Genomic DNA, 18,500 nt, shown 5'->3' with positions numbered 1-18,500 from the left:
GCTGAGTACGCTAATACCCCATATGTGGGGGGGGGAACCACCGTTTGAGCGCATGGCAGAGCTCGGAAGGGAAGGAGTGCCATTTGGAATGCAGACTTAGATGGATTGGTCTGCAGGCATCACATTGCATTTGCAGAGCCCCTAATGTATCTAAACAATAGAAACCCCCCACAAGTGACCCCATATTGGAAACTAGACCCCCCAAGAAACTTATATAGCTGTGTTGTGACAATTTTGAACCCCCAAGTGTTTCACTACAGTTTATAACGCAGAGCCTTAAAAATAAAAAATCATTTTTTTCCACAAAAATTATTTTTTAGCCCCCAGTTTTGTATTTTTTTAAGGGTAACAGTTGAAATTGGACCACAAAAATTGTTGTCCAATTTGTCCTGAGTACGCTGATACCCCATATGTGAGGAGGAACCACCGTTTGAGCACATGGCAGAGCTTGGAAGGGAAGCAGCGCCATTTGGAATGCAGACGTAAATGGATTGGTCTGCAGGCGTCACATTGCGTTTGCAGCAGAGTCCCTAATGTACCTAAACAGTAGAAACCCCCCACAACTGACCACATATTGGAAACTAGACCCCCCAAGGAACTTATCTAGATGTGTTGTGAGAACTTTGAACCCCTAAGTGTTTCACTACAGTTTATAACGCAGAGCCGTGAAAATAAAAAATACTTTTTTTCCACAAAAATTATTTTTTAGCCCCCAGTTTTGTATTTTCCCAAAGGTAACAGGAGAAATTGGACCCCAAAAGTTGTTGTCCAATGTGTCCTGAGTACGCTGATACCCCATATGTTGGGGTAAACCCCTGTTTGGAAACCCCCCAATTATAACTGAAACCCTAATCCAAACACACCCCTAACCCTAATCCCAACGGTAACCCTAACCACACCCCTAACCCTGACACACCCCTAACCCTAATCCCAACCCCATTCCCAACCGTAAATGTAATCCAAACCCTAACCCTAACTTTAGCCCCAACCCTAACCCTAACTTTAGCCCCAACCCTTACTGTAGCCTTTACCCTAGCCCCAACCCTAGCCCTAGCCCTAACCCTAACCCTAGCCCTAACCTAACCCTAGCCCTAACCCTAGCCTTAACCCTAACCCTAGCCCTAACCCTAGCCCTAACCCTAATGGGAAAATGGAAATAAATACATTTTTTTTTATTATTTTTCCCTAACTAAGGGGGTGATGAAGGGGGTTTGATTTACTTTTATAGTGGGTTTTTTAGTGGATTTTTATGATTGGCAGTCGTCACACACTAAAAGACGCTTTTTATTGCAAAAAATATTTTTTGCGTTACCACATTTTGAGAGCTATAATTTTTCCATATTTTGGTCCACAGAGTCATGTGAAGTCTTGTTTTTTGCGGGACGAGTTGACGTTTTTAATGGTAACATTTTCGTGCACGTGACATTTTTTGATCGTTTTGTATTCCGATTTTTGTGAGGCAGAATGACCAAACACCAGCTATTCATGAATTTCTTTTGAGGGGGCGTTTTATACCGTTCCGCGTTTGGTAAAATGGATAAAGCAGTTTTATTCTTCGGGTCAGTACGATTACAGCGATACCTCATTTATATCATTTTTTATGTTTTGGCACTTTTATACGATAAAAACTATTTGAAAAAAAAAAATAATTATTTTTGCATCGCTTTATTCTGAGGACTATAACTTTTTATTTTTTCGCTGATGATGCTGTATGGCAGCTCGTTATTTGAGGGACAAGATGACGTTTTCAGCGGTACCATGGTTATTTATATCCGTCTTTCTGATCGCGTGTTATTCCACTTTTTCTTTGGCGGTATGATAATAAAGCATTGTTTTTTGCCTTTTTTTTTTTACGGTGTTCACTGAAGAGGTTAACTAGTGGGACAGTTTTATTGGTTGGGTCGTTACGGACGCGGTGATACTAAATATGTGTACTTTTATTGTTTTTTTTTTAAATTAGCTAAAGAAATGTATTTATGGGAACAATATATATATATATTTTTTTTTTATTTATTTATTTTTTAAACATGTGAATATTTTTTGTACACTATGACATTGCCCCAGGGGGGGGGCATCATGTTATAGTGTAAGATCGCTGATCTGACCCTTTACTGTGCACTGTGTCAGATCAGCGATCTGACGTGCACTCATAGAGGCTTCCCAACGCCTACTCTGAGCAGGCGCTGTGAAGCCACCTCCCTGCAGGACCCAGATGCAGCCCCGTGGCCATTTTGGATCTGGGCCTGCTGCAGGGGTTGCTCTGGGGGTCTCAGGGAAGCCCGCAGGGAGCCCCCTCCCTGCGCAATGCTTCCCTATACCGCCGGAACACTGCAATCTTGTTTGATCGCAGTGTGCCGGGGTTTAATGTGCCGGGGCGGTCCGTGACCGCTCCTGGCACATAGTGCCGTATGTCAGCTGCGATAGTCAGCTGACACCCGGCCGCGATCGGCCGCACTCCCCCCGTGAGCCCGGTCGATCGCTTTGACGTACTATCCCGTCGGTGGTCATATGGGCCCACCCCACCTCGACGGGATAGTACTTCACATGTCAGAAAGGGCTTAAAGAAAAATAAAGAAAAATATACCTAAAAAGATTATTGTGTATTTTAACAAATATTTAATATGTTAGAGTGAGGCCCTGCCAAAAGAGTACCTTTTCATGGTGGTGGTTTAAAAAATCTTTTGGCCAAAACAAAAGCTGGTGACTATGTATGTGATATGGTGTTCGATGGGAACTGTTTATCTGTGATTGGTGAGGAAGTGGTGCAGAAGTAGAGTTTTTCCAAGAGTGGATGGTGGGACTGTGGAAGGTTTGTGGGGTGGAGGTGGAGCTGGGGCGGATCCTGGGTGGAGTCTCAAGGGGGCCAAAAGATTTTCCAGTATTTGGCCCTGAAATTTCTGGTGGCAGCCCTGCCTCTCGTAAACTGATCTTTCACACTTAAATATGTCTTGTGAGACAGGATGGATCAGGTAATATGCTTTAGTTTGATGTGACAGCGTTTATACATATCTGTCAGGATGCTTGTATGATTGGTGGGTATCATGTATGTGCCTTATTCTACTAAAAAGGACAGATGCATAACACCTGCTGATCCTGCACATAAACTGGATATACTGGCAGTTTTTTCTAGTGACAACATCATCTGCAGGCAGTGAACATGTATCCTATTCTAATGAATAGAAGAAGTGCACCATACCTGCCTATTGTGCAGGAGTCCCTGCAGGTATGCCTTGATGTGTTATCATTAGTGTTGAGCGATACCTTCCGATATTTGAAAGTATCGGCCGATACCATCCGATACCGGCAAAATATCGGATCTCGCCGATACCGATACCCGATACCAATGCAAGTCAATGTGACACAAATATCGGAAGGTATCCTGGATGGTTCCCAGGGTCTGAAGGAGAGGAAACTCTCCTTCAGGCCCTGGGATCCATAGTCATGTAAAAAATAAAGAATAAAAATAAAAAACATGGATATACTCACCCCTCCGGCGAACCCTGGCTGTCGCCGCTGCGAGCGTCTGCCTCCGTCCTTAAGAATGCTGTGAGTGAAGGACCTTCGATGATGTCGCGATCAGGTGACCGGTCACCTGACCGCTCACCTGACCGCTCATGTGACCGCGACGTCATCAAAGGTCCTTCACTCACTGCATTCTCAGGGACCGAGGCGGACGCTTGCAGCGGTGACAGCCAGGGTTCGTCGGAGGGGTGAGTATATCCATGTTTTTTATTTTTATTCTTTATTTTTTACATGAATATGGATCGCAGGGCCTGAAGGAGAGTTTCCTCTCCTCCAGACCCTGGGAACCATAAGCACCGCACACGCCGAAGATGACTGGGAACTTCCGATTCCGATATCACAAAAATATCGGAACTCGATATCGGAATTCCGATACAGCAAATATCGGCCGATACCCGATACTTGCAGTATCGGAATGCTCAACACTAGTTATCATACCTCCTGTTACCCTCCCGATGCAGAAGTGAATCTCTCTTTCATGGTGACAGCATGGAAAGAGACCCTGATTCCTGGGTTCTATCACTTACTGGGCTGTTTGCAGCAGTTTTTATAAAATCACTGTTTTATCTGCTGCAGATGTAGCAGTTCTCTGAATGCTGATGTGGCGAGCCACAGGGGAAGTGTCAGATGTTTCAGATAGGCCAGCTGGGAGATGTAGTTCCACTGGCAGCAGATTTTAATTTCATGGTACCTGAACTGGGTCTCTAGACCACTAAAAACTTTCCTCATGTCCACAACAATTGTCAATGGTGGGAGGTGGCTCTTATGGAGATGGTATAAGACCCCCCGAGGGCACTCTTGTGGTATCTGGTTGCAGGTGTTGGATAGTCGTGATGTTCATGCAATTTCAACAGCCAGCCACACGTGTGAACTTTTAAATGTAAATGTCTCTCTCACTCAAAGGCAAAGTGGTGGTTGGTCACAGTATAGGTTATACTGCATATTGTGTATATGAAAGAAGGTGTCTTCTATTGAAACAAGCAAGCTTAGGGCCTCTAAGGGCAGATGGAGAACAGTTCTTTTCACTTGTTGTTGGGGGGATTATGCACAGCCCAGGTAATGCTACAGTGATGGAGGGACCTTCATGGGTTGGCCCCCCGTGGTGACACACTAATAGTGTGGAAGTATTCACGGTTTTAGCTCTACAGTTCCATTGCAAGGTGTAGGTTGTACAAAGCTGCGTCGCATGGCGGACACGATGGAATTGGTCCTAGCTAGAAGCACATAGGAAAAACCAGTAGGAAGGAGAGTACTTATTCAGCCTTATATTTCCTTATTGTTTTAGGCTTCACTCCTTTGCTGAGGCGATGTGGAGAATGCTGTCCCCTCAGCGTGGACTGGAATGGTTTCAGGGAGCAGTGGAGCTTCTTTCCCCTGCCTTGACTAGACTGGTTTGTACCAGCTCACAGGAAGTGTGTGCACTGAGCTGCGAGTCTGCTCCCAGCCATTTCTATGGTAGCTTGTTGTGAGATTATTCACCTGACTTTCATACACATACATTGACCAGTTGATAACAGCAAATTATAATGCACATTAATGAATCCTCAGTGTACAGATATGCAATGTGCTACATCTCCTGACACACAGTGCCCACAGTATTACTGGTATACTACTGGATCAAATCTACTACCACACAATAACTGTTTCACTCAGCAGCAGTAGACCGAGTCTGGATTACCACACTGAGCCCTGTGTAACCCCAGCCACACCACTGATTGGCAGCTTTCTTTGTACATTGTGCATAGGTAGAAAGCTGTCAATCAGTTTTGGGGGCAGTGTTTTACCAAGCTCATGAAAATGGAGGACTATATGGCAGCTGGTTTATTGGTTATCTAGTCATATATCACTGGAATCAGGGTTTCCGTCTCTATGCCGCTCTCAGATTAGGTGGCAAAAATCTGGTGACAACTTCTTTCAGGCAATGCCTCTGTGTCTTGTTTCCTACTATTTATCAATATACAGTAATTATATCTGCGTGTAGTGGTACAAGGCTTCTGTTTGTTAATTAAAATCTTAATTTATCAAGATCTGTCAACAGAAAGGAAACACTTAAACCAATTCCAATTGATGCAAATCAGTTAAATGCTAAATACTTAATTACTTTACATTCATCTAATGATCACTGAACTCTGTGTATATTTAGAAACAGGCAGATAAATTGCTTACAGGTAAACCCTGAGCCAGCCTTTTGAAGCGGGAGATTAGTGACAGATTTTGCCCTTGATAGTGATCATGCTCTGCAAGGCATTGAAAGATTGATGATCTGGTAAAAGGTTTAGAAGTTAATTCTTTTGTGATAAGGGCTGTGGAATGCTTGGAAAATGTGTGGTCACAGAGGACAGTTACTAGATCAAATAAAGAGAGGTCAATGAGAAAGATAATGTGCTCATTGAGTGACAAATATCTTTACTAGGACATTTCCTCAAGCTATTTTTGCTTCAATGTGTAGGCTATTGAATATTGAGATTAGAATAAAAAGCACCGAGTTTACCATTATTCATGAATAAAAATATATATATTATTATTATTATTATTTATGTAGTAGCAAATATTTCTTAGTAATGTAAAGAAAATGTTCTCACATCAATCTGTCACTTGGGTTCACAAATGAAATCACAAGCAAATATGAGCATGATCATAGAATGTTAGGAAGTAACATTGCCTTTTGCAGGCATGTACTACGGATTACAGAGAATGAACTTCAATCCCATATTGCAGCCAGCATGCAGCCAGCGGGTAAGGAAAGGGTGAATCAAACACCCGAAAACTCCGCCCATATGACCCAAAACCAGTCCCGCCAAATTCAGGTGACAGGTTCCCTTTAAATAGAAACTGTTCCTATGATACCTGATCCCGCTCATCCCGTCACCAAGTGAGTAGCATTGTTACAATATCTATAGATATATCTAAACACACATACAGTGGTGAAAATAGGTATTTGATACACTACCGATGTGATTTTTTTGTTTTTATTTTTAGATTCTGTATCTCACAGTTGAAGTGTACCTAAGACAAAAAATTTACAGACATTTATATTATAATCATACATTATAGTTGTACTCAGTTCAAATAATATTTAATTTTGAAGCTTTGCCAGCACTATATAAAATATTTGTAGCAAACAATGCCTAAGTTAAGGGACATATTAGCTGTATAAGCGTCACATTGAGCTGAATATACTGAATTAAGCCATCTCTTCGGCCTCTCATCTAAGCTTTGAGCCCATATTCTCCCCCTTCTTTCTTTTTTCTCATCCAATATATCTTAATTGCTATACTGATTGATGAAGTAGAATATTTTAAATAGACAAAGTATAATTTTATAATTTTAAAAATGGAAACCTATATTTTGCAATTGATAAACAACTTGTTATGTAAGTACAACTTTGTCACAATTTTTGTGCTTCAAATAAAAATTAAAAAAACGTTGCACCCAAGAAGTGTGCACCTTGAAGAGAAATATCTCCTTTCTGCTCTGCACTGTCAGCACACCTTACGCTAGGTTCTCATTGCGTTAATGGGACCGCGCGCCCATTAACAGCAATGGGGACGCGCATCACTAGCGCGTGCCATTTTTGGCACGCGCTAGCGATGTGCCGGTGTTTTGTGGTGCGCCGTGGACGCTGCTTGCAGCGTCCGAGGCGCGCCCGCGGTCCGTTCCCCGCTCTCGCAGATCGGAGATCTGCGAGAGCGGGGACGTTTAACGCGACCCCTTTAAAACACATTGCATTAGCGCAATCCGCTAGCGCTAGGCGCTAAACGGATTGCACTAACGCAATCTGAACCTAGCCTTACTCATTGATCTTAGGCCTCTTTCACGCTTCCGTCTTTTTGTTTCCGTCAAAATCCGTCGTTTTGTGAAAAAAACGGATCCAGCAAATGTTTCTGCTGGATCGGTTTTTTTCTCATAGACTTGTATTAGCGACGGCCATTCCACACAAGAGAAAAAGCACAAAAAGTCCCAAATAAAATCAGAATCATAATTTATTTAAAGTTACATATAAAGCAAACAAATTATTAACAACAAGAGTTCACAGACAGAGTAGAATACCTGATTTCACAGGTGCTAGACCCAGGAACCGCCTATGCAATAGTGCATGGGAGAACAAAAAAGGCACCACATTAAGTAAAATTGGTTTAGTGAGAAGTATATAAGGTTGTCAAGGGATATAATACTGCCTAACTACAGCCACAAAAAGAGGTAAGTGTGAATACCAGTAATATTAAATATATGTATTAGGGCAAGAACAGGCAGAACAATAATCCTACTAAACAAAAACCGGTAGTCTAAGGCCGCCGTCACACATGCGAGTTTTACGGACGTAAGAGCGCAGAATCTACGTCCGTAAAACTCGCAAAAAATACGGCACAATTATTCTCTATGCCCCTGCTCCTATTTGCCGTATTTTACTGATCAGTATTATACGGCTTTCTACGGCCGTACAAAATCGCAGCATGCTGCGTTTGTCACCGTACTGCGCAAGAAATACGCCAATGAAAGTCTATGGAAGCGTGAAAAATACGGATTACACACGGACAAGCAGTGTGACTTGCGAGAAATACGCAGCGCTGTTAGAGAGAAAAGCCGGTAATTCAGTGCGGTGTACAGTAAAATCACACTGACAGCTTACAGTCCAATAGATATAATAAATGTGTACACATAGAATAGGTATATATATATATATATATGTCAGTGAGACACATATATGTATATATATTAATATTTATTCCAGCGCTATACAGCTTGAAAGCCGGTAATTCAATTACCGGCTTTTTCCTTCTCCTTCATAAAACCCGACATGATTTGAGACATGGTTTACATACAGTAAACCATGTCTTCTCTCCATTTTTTTTGCAGATTCCACACTACTAATGTCAGTAGTGTGTATCTGCAAAATTTGGCCGTTCTAGCTCTTAAAATAAAGGGTTAACTGGCGGAAAAAATTGGCGTGGGCTCCCGCGCAATTTTCTCCGCCAGAGTAGTAAAGCCAGTGATTGAGGGCAGATATTAATAGCCTGGAGAGGGTCCACGGTTATTGGCCCCCCCCTGGCTAAAAATATCTGCCCCCAGCCACCCCAGAACAGGCACATCTGGAAGATGCGCCTATTCTGGCACTTGGCCACTCTCTTCCCATTCCCGTGTAGCGGTGGGATATGGGGTTAATGCCACCTTGCTATTGTAAGGTGACATTAAGCCTAATTAATAATGGAGAGGCGTCAATTATGACACCTATCCATTATTAATCCAATTGTAGTGAAGGGTTAAATAAAACACAAACACATTCTTTAAAATTATTTTAATGAAATAAAAACAATGGTTGTTGTAGTATTTTATTCAACGCCCAATCCAGTCACTGAAGACCCTCGTTCTGTGAGTAAAGAAACATAATAAACCAACAATATACTTACCCTCCGCAGATCTGTAACGTCCAACGATGTAAATCCTTCTGAAGGGGTTAAAACATTTTGCAGCAAGGAGCTGTGCTAATGCAGGCTGCTCCTCGCTGCAAAACCCCAGGGAATGAGGCTAAAAATAGATCAATGATCTATATTTAGCATCATTTGCGGTGAGGCGCCCTCTGCTGGCTGTTCATAGATCGTGGGAAATTACCTAGAAAGCCAGGGAGCCAGGGAGCTTTCTAGGTAATTTCCCACGATCTATGAACAGCCAGCAGAGGGCGCCTCACCGCAAATGATGCTAAATATAGATCATTGATCTATTTTTAGCCTCATTCCCTGGGGTTTTGCAGCGAGGAGCAGCCTGCATTAGCACAGCTCCTTGCTGCAAAATGTTTTAACCCCTTCAGAAGGATTTACATCGTTGGACGTTACAGATCTGCGGAGGGTAAGTATATTGTTGGTTTATTATGTTTCTTTACTCACAGAACGAGGGTCTTCAGTGACTGGATTGGGCGTTGAATAAAATACTACAACAACCATTGTTTTTATTTCATTAAAATAATTTTAAAGAATGTGTTTGTGTTTTATTTAACCCTTCACTACAATTGGATTAATAATGGATAGGTGTCATAATTGACGCCTCTCCATTATTAATTAGGCTTAATGTCACCTTACAATAGCAAGGTGGCATTAACCCTTCATTACCCCATATCCCACCGCTACACGGGAATGGGAAGAGAGTGGCCAAGTGCCAGAATAGGCGCATCTTCCAGATGTGCCTGTTCTGGGGTGGCTGGGGGCAGATATTTTTAGCCAGGGGGGGGCCAATAACCGTGGACCCTCTCCAGGCTATTAATATCTACTCTGGCGGAGAAAATTGCGCGGGAGCCCACGCCAATTTTTTCCGCCAGTTAACCCTTTATTTTAAGAGCTAGAACGGCCAAATTTTGCAGATACACACTACTGACATTAGTAGTGTGGAATCTGCAAAAAAAATGGAGAGAAGACATGGTTTACTGTATGTAAACCATGTCTCAAATCATGTCGGGTTTTATGAAGGAGAAAGAAAAAGCCGGTAATTGAATTACCGGCTTTCAAGCTGTATAGCGCTGGAATAAGTATTAATATATATACATATATGTGTCTACTGACATATATATATATATATATATATATATATATATATATTCTTTTCTTTTTGGGACACATGGATCACTTCTATAGCGGTATGTTGGTTTTGCAAGCCTGCGAGAAAACCACGCAGTACGGATGCCATACGGATTACATACGGAGGATGCCATGCGCAAAAAACGCTGACACAGCCTGCCTACGGAGGAGCAACGGACCATTTTTTGGGGGACTTTTCAGCGTATTACGGCCGTAATATACGGACCGTATTGTTTTACGCTGTGTGTGACGCCGGCCTAAAAGTAGAGTATGTATCACTTTAAACACCAAAAACATTGCTGGAAGTGCCAGAGAAAGTTCTTACCCATAGTGTTCACTGCGGTAGCCTGAGTGTACAGCCCTAACGTGCGTTCCGCATGGGCTTCCTCGGGGGGTTACGGGACTTTTTTGTGCTCTTTTTCTCTTGTATGGAATGGCTATCTGAGAATGTCCTGTGCCACTGTAGCACCCCTACCACGTGGTCTAAGGGAGATATTGAATTAGGAAATGGTTTTTGTTTAGAATTTTTTGTTTTTGTATTAGCGACGGATTGTGACAGATGGCGTTCCGTTTCAAATCGCTGTCCGTTGGGTGGAGACAACGCACATAGAAACTTTTTTGTGTATGTCAGAAAATCGCCCAGCGATGGATCCTGTGATGTCCGACGATGGCTATAATGGAAACCTATGGACGCAGGATCCGTCACTGACCGTCAAAAGCAGGAATCCAGCGATGGATGCCATCTTTTGAAACTGAGCATGCCTGGAAGAATTTCCAGTCAGGGAAATTCTCTCTCTCTCTCTGTGCATGTGTTTTCCCAGCGAAAAAAGTAGTGAAGACGCATACACAATGTGCGCACATAGCCTTAAATTCTGGCAACAACTGCCTCAACGGATCCGTAAAAAAAAACGGATTCAGTGCATCAGTTTTTTACAATCTGCACAGGATCCGTCTTTTCAACATTTGGACGGATTGTGTCTGATTGTAAAAAATGGAAGTGTGAAAGAGGCCTTATTGCAGGCAGAAAACAGTGTGATGATACTGATGAGTGGGTTGTCCTGCAGGAGAGTTTATGTGTGGGTAGGTAATGCACCATCATTGTAGAAGACCTGTATGAGTATATCAGGCATGTAACAGAATGTGTGTACTGTGAATGTAACAGAGCAGAAATTTATTTTTTATGAATGGTCTAGAAGTATTTAAAGTGCATATTTTTATACTAATAATATTATTATTTATTATTATTATAGCGCCATTTATTTCATGGCGCTTTACATGTGAGGAGGGGTATACATAATAAAAACAAGTACAATAATCTTAAAAAATACAAGACCGGTACAGTAGGAGAGAGGACCCTGCCCACGAGGGCTCACAATCTACAAGGGATGGGTGAGGATACAGTAGGTGATGGTAGTAGGGTTGAGCGACTTTTTATTTTTGGGATCGAGTCGGGTTTTGCGAAACCCGACTATCTCAAAAGTCGAGTCGAGTGAAATCGGCCGATTTTCTAGAAAAGTCGGGGATCGACCGAAACACGAAACCCAATGCAAGTCAAAGGGGAAGCATAGTCGGCAGTGAGTGGGGGCCAGGAAAACACCTACAGTGCCCATTTTCTAGAACCCAGAACCAACTTGTAGGCCTAATGAAGTGTCGAATCAACAACTACTTAACAAGAGCATGAAGATAGAAGCTAGGGAGAGGCAACCTGGAGAACACCTTGGAGCGGCAGACACCGTCTCTACAACCCAGACCCAACGTGTATGCCTAATGCAGTGTTGTTTCAACAACTACTTAACAAGAGCATGAAGATACAAGCTAGGGAAAGGCAACCTGGAGAACACCTTGGAGCGGCAGACACCGTCTCTACAACCCAGACCCAACTTGTAGGCCTAATGCAGTGTTGTTTCAACAACTATTTAACAAGAGCATGAAGACAGAAGCTATGGAGAGGCAACCTGGACAACACCTTGGAGCAGCAGACACCTGTTGTGAATTCTGTGGCAGAGCTCCCTCCTGTGGTCACAAGTGGTACTTCGGCGGATTCTCTCTGTGAGCTTCCGTTGGTGGAGGAAAGTGGTACTGCGGCTTCTGAGTTTCCTTCCTCAGGTGATGTGGTGAAGTCGTTAGGTGCTGCTCTATTTAACTCCACCTAGTGCTTTGATCCTGGCCTCCAGTCTATGTTCTAGTATTGGACCTGTTTCCTCCTGGATCGTTCCTGTGGCCTGTTGCTCTGCATAGCTAAGTTCCGCTTTGCTATTTTGTTTGCTGTTTTTTTCTGTCCAGCTTGCCTATTTGTTTTTTCCTGCTTGCTGGAAGCTCTGGGACGCAGAGGGTGTACCTCCGTGCCGTTAGTTCGGTACGGAGGGTCTTTTTGCCCCCTTTGCGTGGTTTTTGTAGGGTTTTGTGTTGACCGCAAAGTTACCTTTCCTATCCTCGCTCTGTTCAGAAAGTCGGGCCTCACTTTGCTAAATCTATTTCATCTCTACGTTTGTCTTTTCATCTTAACTCACAGTCATTATATGTGGGGGCTTCCTTTTCCTTTGGGGTATTTCTCTGAGGCAAGGTAGGCTTATTTTCTATCTTCAGGCTAGCTAGTTTCTCAGGCTGTGCCGAGTTGCATAGGGAGCGTTAGGCGCAATCCACGGCTGCCTCTAGTGTGGTTGGAGAGGATTAGGGATTGCGGTCAGCAGAGTTCCCACGTCTCAGAGCTCGTTCAATGTTTTTGGGTTATTGTCAGGTCACTGTATGTGCTCTGACCTCTATGTCCATTGTGGTACTGAATTACCTTATCATAACAGTACTGGAGGCCCAAAGTACTAATGATTCTCAATAGAGGGAAAAAAGAAGTTCTGAGACCATTTTTTTTTCTCTGCACTGTGTTTTGCCTTTTTTTTCCCCTAGACATTTGAGTGGTTCAGGACACAGGTGTAGCGATGGACATTAAAGGTCTGTCTTCATGTGTGGATCAGCTCACGGCAAGAGTACAAAATATTCAAGACTTTGTGGTTCAGAATTCTATGTTAGAGCCGAGAATTCCTATTCCTGATTTGTTTTTTGGAGATAGAACTAAATTTCTGAGTTTCAAAAATAATTGTAAACTATTTCTGGCTTTGAAACCTCGCTCCTCTGGTGACCCAGTTCAACAAGTTAGGATCATTATTTCTTTTTTACGTGGCGACCCTCAGGACTGGGCATTTTCTCTTGCGTCAGGAGATCCTGCATTAAGTAATATCGATGCGTTTTTCCTGGCTCTCGGATTGCTGTACGATGAACCTAATTCAGTGGATCAGGCAGAGAAAAATTTGCTGGCTCTGTGTCAGGGTCAGGATGAGATAGAGGTATATTGTCAGAAATTTAGAAAGTGGTCCGTACTCACTCAATGGAATGAAGGTGCGCTCGCAGCTATTTTCAGAAAGGGTCTCTCTGAAGCCCTTAAGGATGTCATGGTGGGATTTCCTATGCCTGCTGGTCTGAATGAGTCTATGTCTTTGGCCATTCAGATTGGTCGACGCTTGCGTGAGCGTAAATCTGTGCACCATTTGGCGGTATTACCTGAGCTTAAACTTGAGCCTATGCAGTGCGATAGGACTTTGACCAGAGTTGAACGGCAAGAACACAGACGTCTGAATGGGCTGTGTTTCTACTGTGGTGATTCCACTCATGCTATCTCTGATTGTCCTAAGCGCACTAAGCGGTTCGCTAGGTCTGCCACCATTGGTACGGTACAGTCAAAATTTCTTCTGTCCGTTACCTTGATCTGCTCTTTGTCATCTTATTCTGTCATGGCATTTGTGGATTCAGGCGCTGCCCTGAATTTGATGGACTTGGAGTATGCTAGGTGTTGTGGGTTTTTCTTGGAGCCCTTGCAGTGTCCTATTCCATTGAGAGGAATTGATGCTACGCCTTTGGCCAAGAATAAGCCTCAGTACTGGACCCAGCTGACCATGTGCATGGCTCCTGCACATCAGGAGGTTATTCGCTTTCTGGTGTTGCATAATCTGCATGATGTGGTCGTGTTGGGGTTGCCATGGCTACAAGTCCATAATCCAGTATTAGATTGGAAATCTATGTCTGTGTCCAGCTGGGGTTGTCAGGGGGTACATGGTGATGTCGCATTTCTGACTATTTCGTCATCCACCCCTTCTGAGGTTCCAGAGTTCTTGTCTGATTACCGGGATGTATTTGATGAGCCCAAGTCCGATACCCTACCTCCGCATAGGGATTGTGATTGTGCTATCGATTTGATTCCTGGTAGTAAATTCCTAAAAGGTCGACTGTTTAATTTATCTGTGCCTGAGCATGCCGCTATGCGGAGTTATGTGAAGGAGTCCTTGGAGAAGGGGCATATTCGCCCGTCATCGTCGCCATTAGGAGCAGGGTTCTTTTTTGTAGCCAAGAAGGATGGTTCGCTGAGACCTTGTATAGATTACCGCCTTCTAAATAAGATCACAATTAAATTTCAGTACCCCTTGCCGTTGTTATCTGATTTGTTTGCTCGGATTAAGGGGGCTATTTGGTTCACCAAGATAGATCTTCGTGGTGCGTATAATCTTGTGCGTATTAAGCGAGGCGATGAATGGAAAACTGCATTTAATATGCCTGAGGGCCATTTTGAGTATCTAGTAATGCCATTCGGACTTGCCAATGCTCCATCAGTGTTTCAGTCCTTTATGCATGACATCTTCTGAGAGTACCTGGATAAATTCCTGATTGTGTACTTGGATGACATTTTGATCTTCTCGGATGATTGGGAGTCTCATGTGAAGCAGGTCAGAACGGTGTTTCAGGTCCTGCGTGCTAATTCTTTGTTTGTGAAGGGATCAAAGTGTCTCTTTGGTGTTCAGAAGGTTTCATTTTTGGGGTTCATCTTTTCCCCTTCTACTATCGAGATGGACCCTGTTAAGGTCCAAGCCATCCATGATTGGACTCAGCCGACATCTCTGAAAAGTCTGCAAAAGTTCCTGGGCTTTGCTAATTTTTATCGTCGCTTCATCTGCAATTTTTCTAGTATTGCTAAACCATTGACCGATTTGACCAAGAAGGGTGCTGATGTGCTCAATTGGTCTTCTGCTGCAGTGGAAGCTTTTCAAGAGTTGAAGCGTCGTTTTTCTTCTGCCCCTGTGTTGTGTCAACCAGATGTTTCGCTTCCATTCCAGGTCGAAGTTGATGCTTCTGAGATTGGAGCAGGGGCTGTTTTGTCGCAGAGAAGTTCTGATTGCTCGGTGATGAAACCATGTGCCTTCTTTTCCAGGAAGTTTTCGCCTGCTGAGCGAAATTATGATGTGGGCAATCGAGAGTTGCTGGCCATGAAGTGGGCATTCGAGGAGTCGCGTCATTGGCTTGAAGGAGTTAAGCATCGCGTGGTGGTCTTGACTGATCATAAGAACTTGACTTATCTCGAGTCTGCCAAGCGGTTGAATCCTAGACAGGCTCGTTGGTCGCTGTTTTTTGCTGTTTTGACTTTGTGATTTCGTACCTTCCGGGCTCTAAAAATGTGAAGGCGGATGCTCTGTCTAGGAGTTTTGTGCCCGACTCTCCGGGTTTATCTGAGCCGGCGGGTATCCTCAAAGAGGGAGTAATTGTGTCTGCCATCTCCCCTGATTTGCGGCGGGTGCTGCAAAAATTTCAGGCTAATAAACCTGATCGTTGTCCAGCGGAGAAACTGTTTGTCCCTGATAGGTGGACGAATAAAGTTATCTCTGAGGTTCATTGTTCGGTGTTGGCTGGTCATCCTGGAATCTTTGGTACCAGAGAGTTAGTGGCTAGATCCTTTAGGTGGCCATCTCTGTCGCGGGATGTGCATTCTTTTGTGCAGTCCTGTGGGATTTGTGCTCGGGCTAAGCCCTGCTGTTCTCGTGCCAGTGGGTTGCTTTTGCCCTTGCCGGTCCAGAAGAGGCCTTGGACACATATCTCTATGGATTTTATTTCAGATCTTCCCGTCTCTCAAAAGATGTCAGTCATTTGGGTGGTCTGTGATCGCTTCTCTAAGATGGTCCATTTGGTACCCTTGTCTAAATTACCTTCCTCCTCTGATTTGGTGCCATTGTTCTTCCAGCATGTGGTTCGTTTACATGGCATTCCAGAGAATATCGTTTCTGACAGAGGTTCCCAGTTTGTTTCGAGGTTTTGGCGAGCCTTTTGTGGTAGGATGGGCATTGACTTGTCTTTTTCCTCGGCTTTCCATCCTCAGACTAATGGCCAGACCGAACGAACCAATCAGACCTTGGAAACATATCTGAGATGCTTTGTTTCTGCTGATCAGGATGACTGGGTGTCCTTTTTGCCTTTGGCTGAGTTCGCCCTTAATAATCGGGCCAGCTCGGCTACCTTGGTTTCGCCGTTTTTCTGCAACTCTGGGTTCCATCCTCGTTTCTCTTCAGGGCAGGTTGAGTCTTCGGACTGTCCTGGTGTGGATACTGTGGTGGACAGGTTGCAGCAGATTTGGACTCATGTAGTGGACAATTTGACCTTGTCCCAGGAGAAGGCTCAACGTTTCGCTAATTGCAGACGCTGTGTGGGTTCCCGACTTCGTGTTGGGGATTTGGTTTGGTTAACTTCTCGTCATATTCCTATGAAGGTTTCCTCTCCTAAGTTTAAACCTCGTTTCATTGGTCCGTATAGGATTTCTGAGGTTCTTAATCCTGTGTCTTTTCGTCTGACCCTTCCAGATTCTTTTTCCATACATAACGTATTCCATAGGTCATTGTTGCGGAGATACGTGGCACCTATGGTTCCATCTGTTGATCCTCCTGCCCCGGTTTTGGTGGAGGGGGAGTTGGAGTATATTGTGGAGAAGATTTTGGATTCTCGTGTTTCAAGACGGAAACTCCAGTATCTGGTTAAGTGGAAGGGTTATGCTCAGGAAGATAATTCCTGGGTCTTTGCCTCTGATGTCCATGCTCCCGATCTTGTTCGTGCCTTTCATATGGCTCATCCTGGTCGTCCTGGGGGCTCTGGTGAGGGTTCGGTGACCCCTCCTCAAGGGGGGGTACTGTTGTGAATTCTGTGGCAGAGCTCCCTCCTGTGGTCACAAGTGGTACTTCGGCGGATTCTCTCTGTGAGCTTCCGTTGGTGGAGGAAAGTGGTACTGCGGCTTCTGAGTTTCCTTCCTCAGGTGATGTGGTGAAGTCGTTAGGTGCTGCTCTATTTAACTCCACCTAGTGCTTTGATCCTGGCCTCCAGTCTATGTTCTAGTATTGGACCTGTTTCCTCCTGGATCGTTCCTGTGGCCTGCTGCTCTGCATAGCTAAGTTCCGTTTTGCTATTTTGTTTGCTGTTTTTTTCTGTCCAGCTTGTCTATTTGTTTTTTCCTGCTTGCTGGAAGCTCTGGGACGCAGAGGGTGTACCTCCGTGCCGTTAGTTCGGTACGGAGGGTCTTTTTGCCCCCTTTGCGTGGTTTTTGTAGGGTTTTGTGTTGACCGCAAAGTTACCTTTCCTATCCTCGCTCTGTTCAGAAAGTCGGGCCTCACTTTGCTAAATCTATTTCATCTCTACGTTTGTCTTTTCATCTTAACTCACAGTCATTATATGTGGGGGCTGCCTTTTCCTTTGGGGTATTTCTCTGAGGCAAGGTAGGCTTATTTTCTATCTTCAGGCTAGCTAGTTTCTCAGGCTGTGTCGAGTTGCATAGGGAGCGTTAGGTGCAATCCACGGCTGCCTCTAGTGTGGTTGGAGAGGATTAGGGATTGCGGTCAGCAGAGTTCCCACGTCTCAGAGCTCGTTCAATGTTTTTGGGTTATTGTCAGGTCACTGTATGTGCTCTGACCTCTATGTCCATTGTGGTACTGAATTACCTTATCATAACAGACACCGTCTCTAGAACCCAGAACCAACTTGTAGGCCTAATGCAGTGTTGTTTCAACAACTACTTAACAAGAGCATGAAGATAGAAGCTAGGGAGAGGCAACCTGGAGAACACCTTGGAGCGGCAGACACCGTCTCTACAACCCAGACCCAACTTGTAGGCCGATTGCAGTGTTGTTTCAACAACTACTTAACAAGAGCATGAAGATAGAAGCTAGGGAGAGGCAACCTGGAGAACACCTTGGAGCTGCAGACACAGTTTGTAAACCCCAACGAAACTTGTGGCCCCAATGCAGTTTTAAAATCCGACAGGCTGAAAACCAGACAATTGCAGCTCATTTTTTTTTAAAAAGGAGGACAGCTGTATTGATTGGCGCAGACAGACACTGCTAGTAGGCCTTACACCACAAAGTTGGCTCGCTGCAGGTTTAAAAAAGGTTACATGGGTACACAGGCAGCACTGATGTGGTCACTGGAGGACAATTGGTAGGAGGGTCCGCAGACAGACTTAGTAGGCCTAAAATTAAAAACTTAGGCTCAATGCAGTTTGAATTATGTTGCAGAGGTACACAGGCAGCATTGGTGTGGTCACCGGAGGACTATTGGTAG

This window comes from Ranitomeya imitator, chromosome 1, assembly GCF_032444005.1.
Source record: "Ranitomeya imitator isolate aRanImi1 chromosome 1, aRanImi1.pri, whole genome shotgun sequence".
Taxonomy (NCBI): Eukaryota; Metazoa; Chordata; class Amphibia; order Anura; family Dendrobatidae; genus Ranitomeya; species Ranitomeya imitator.
This window is presented reverse-complemented; position numbering follows the sequence as displayed.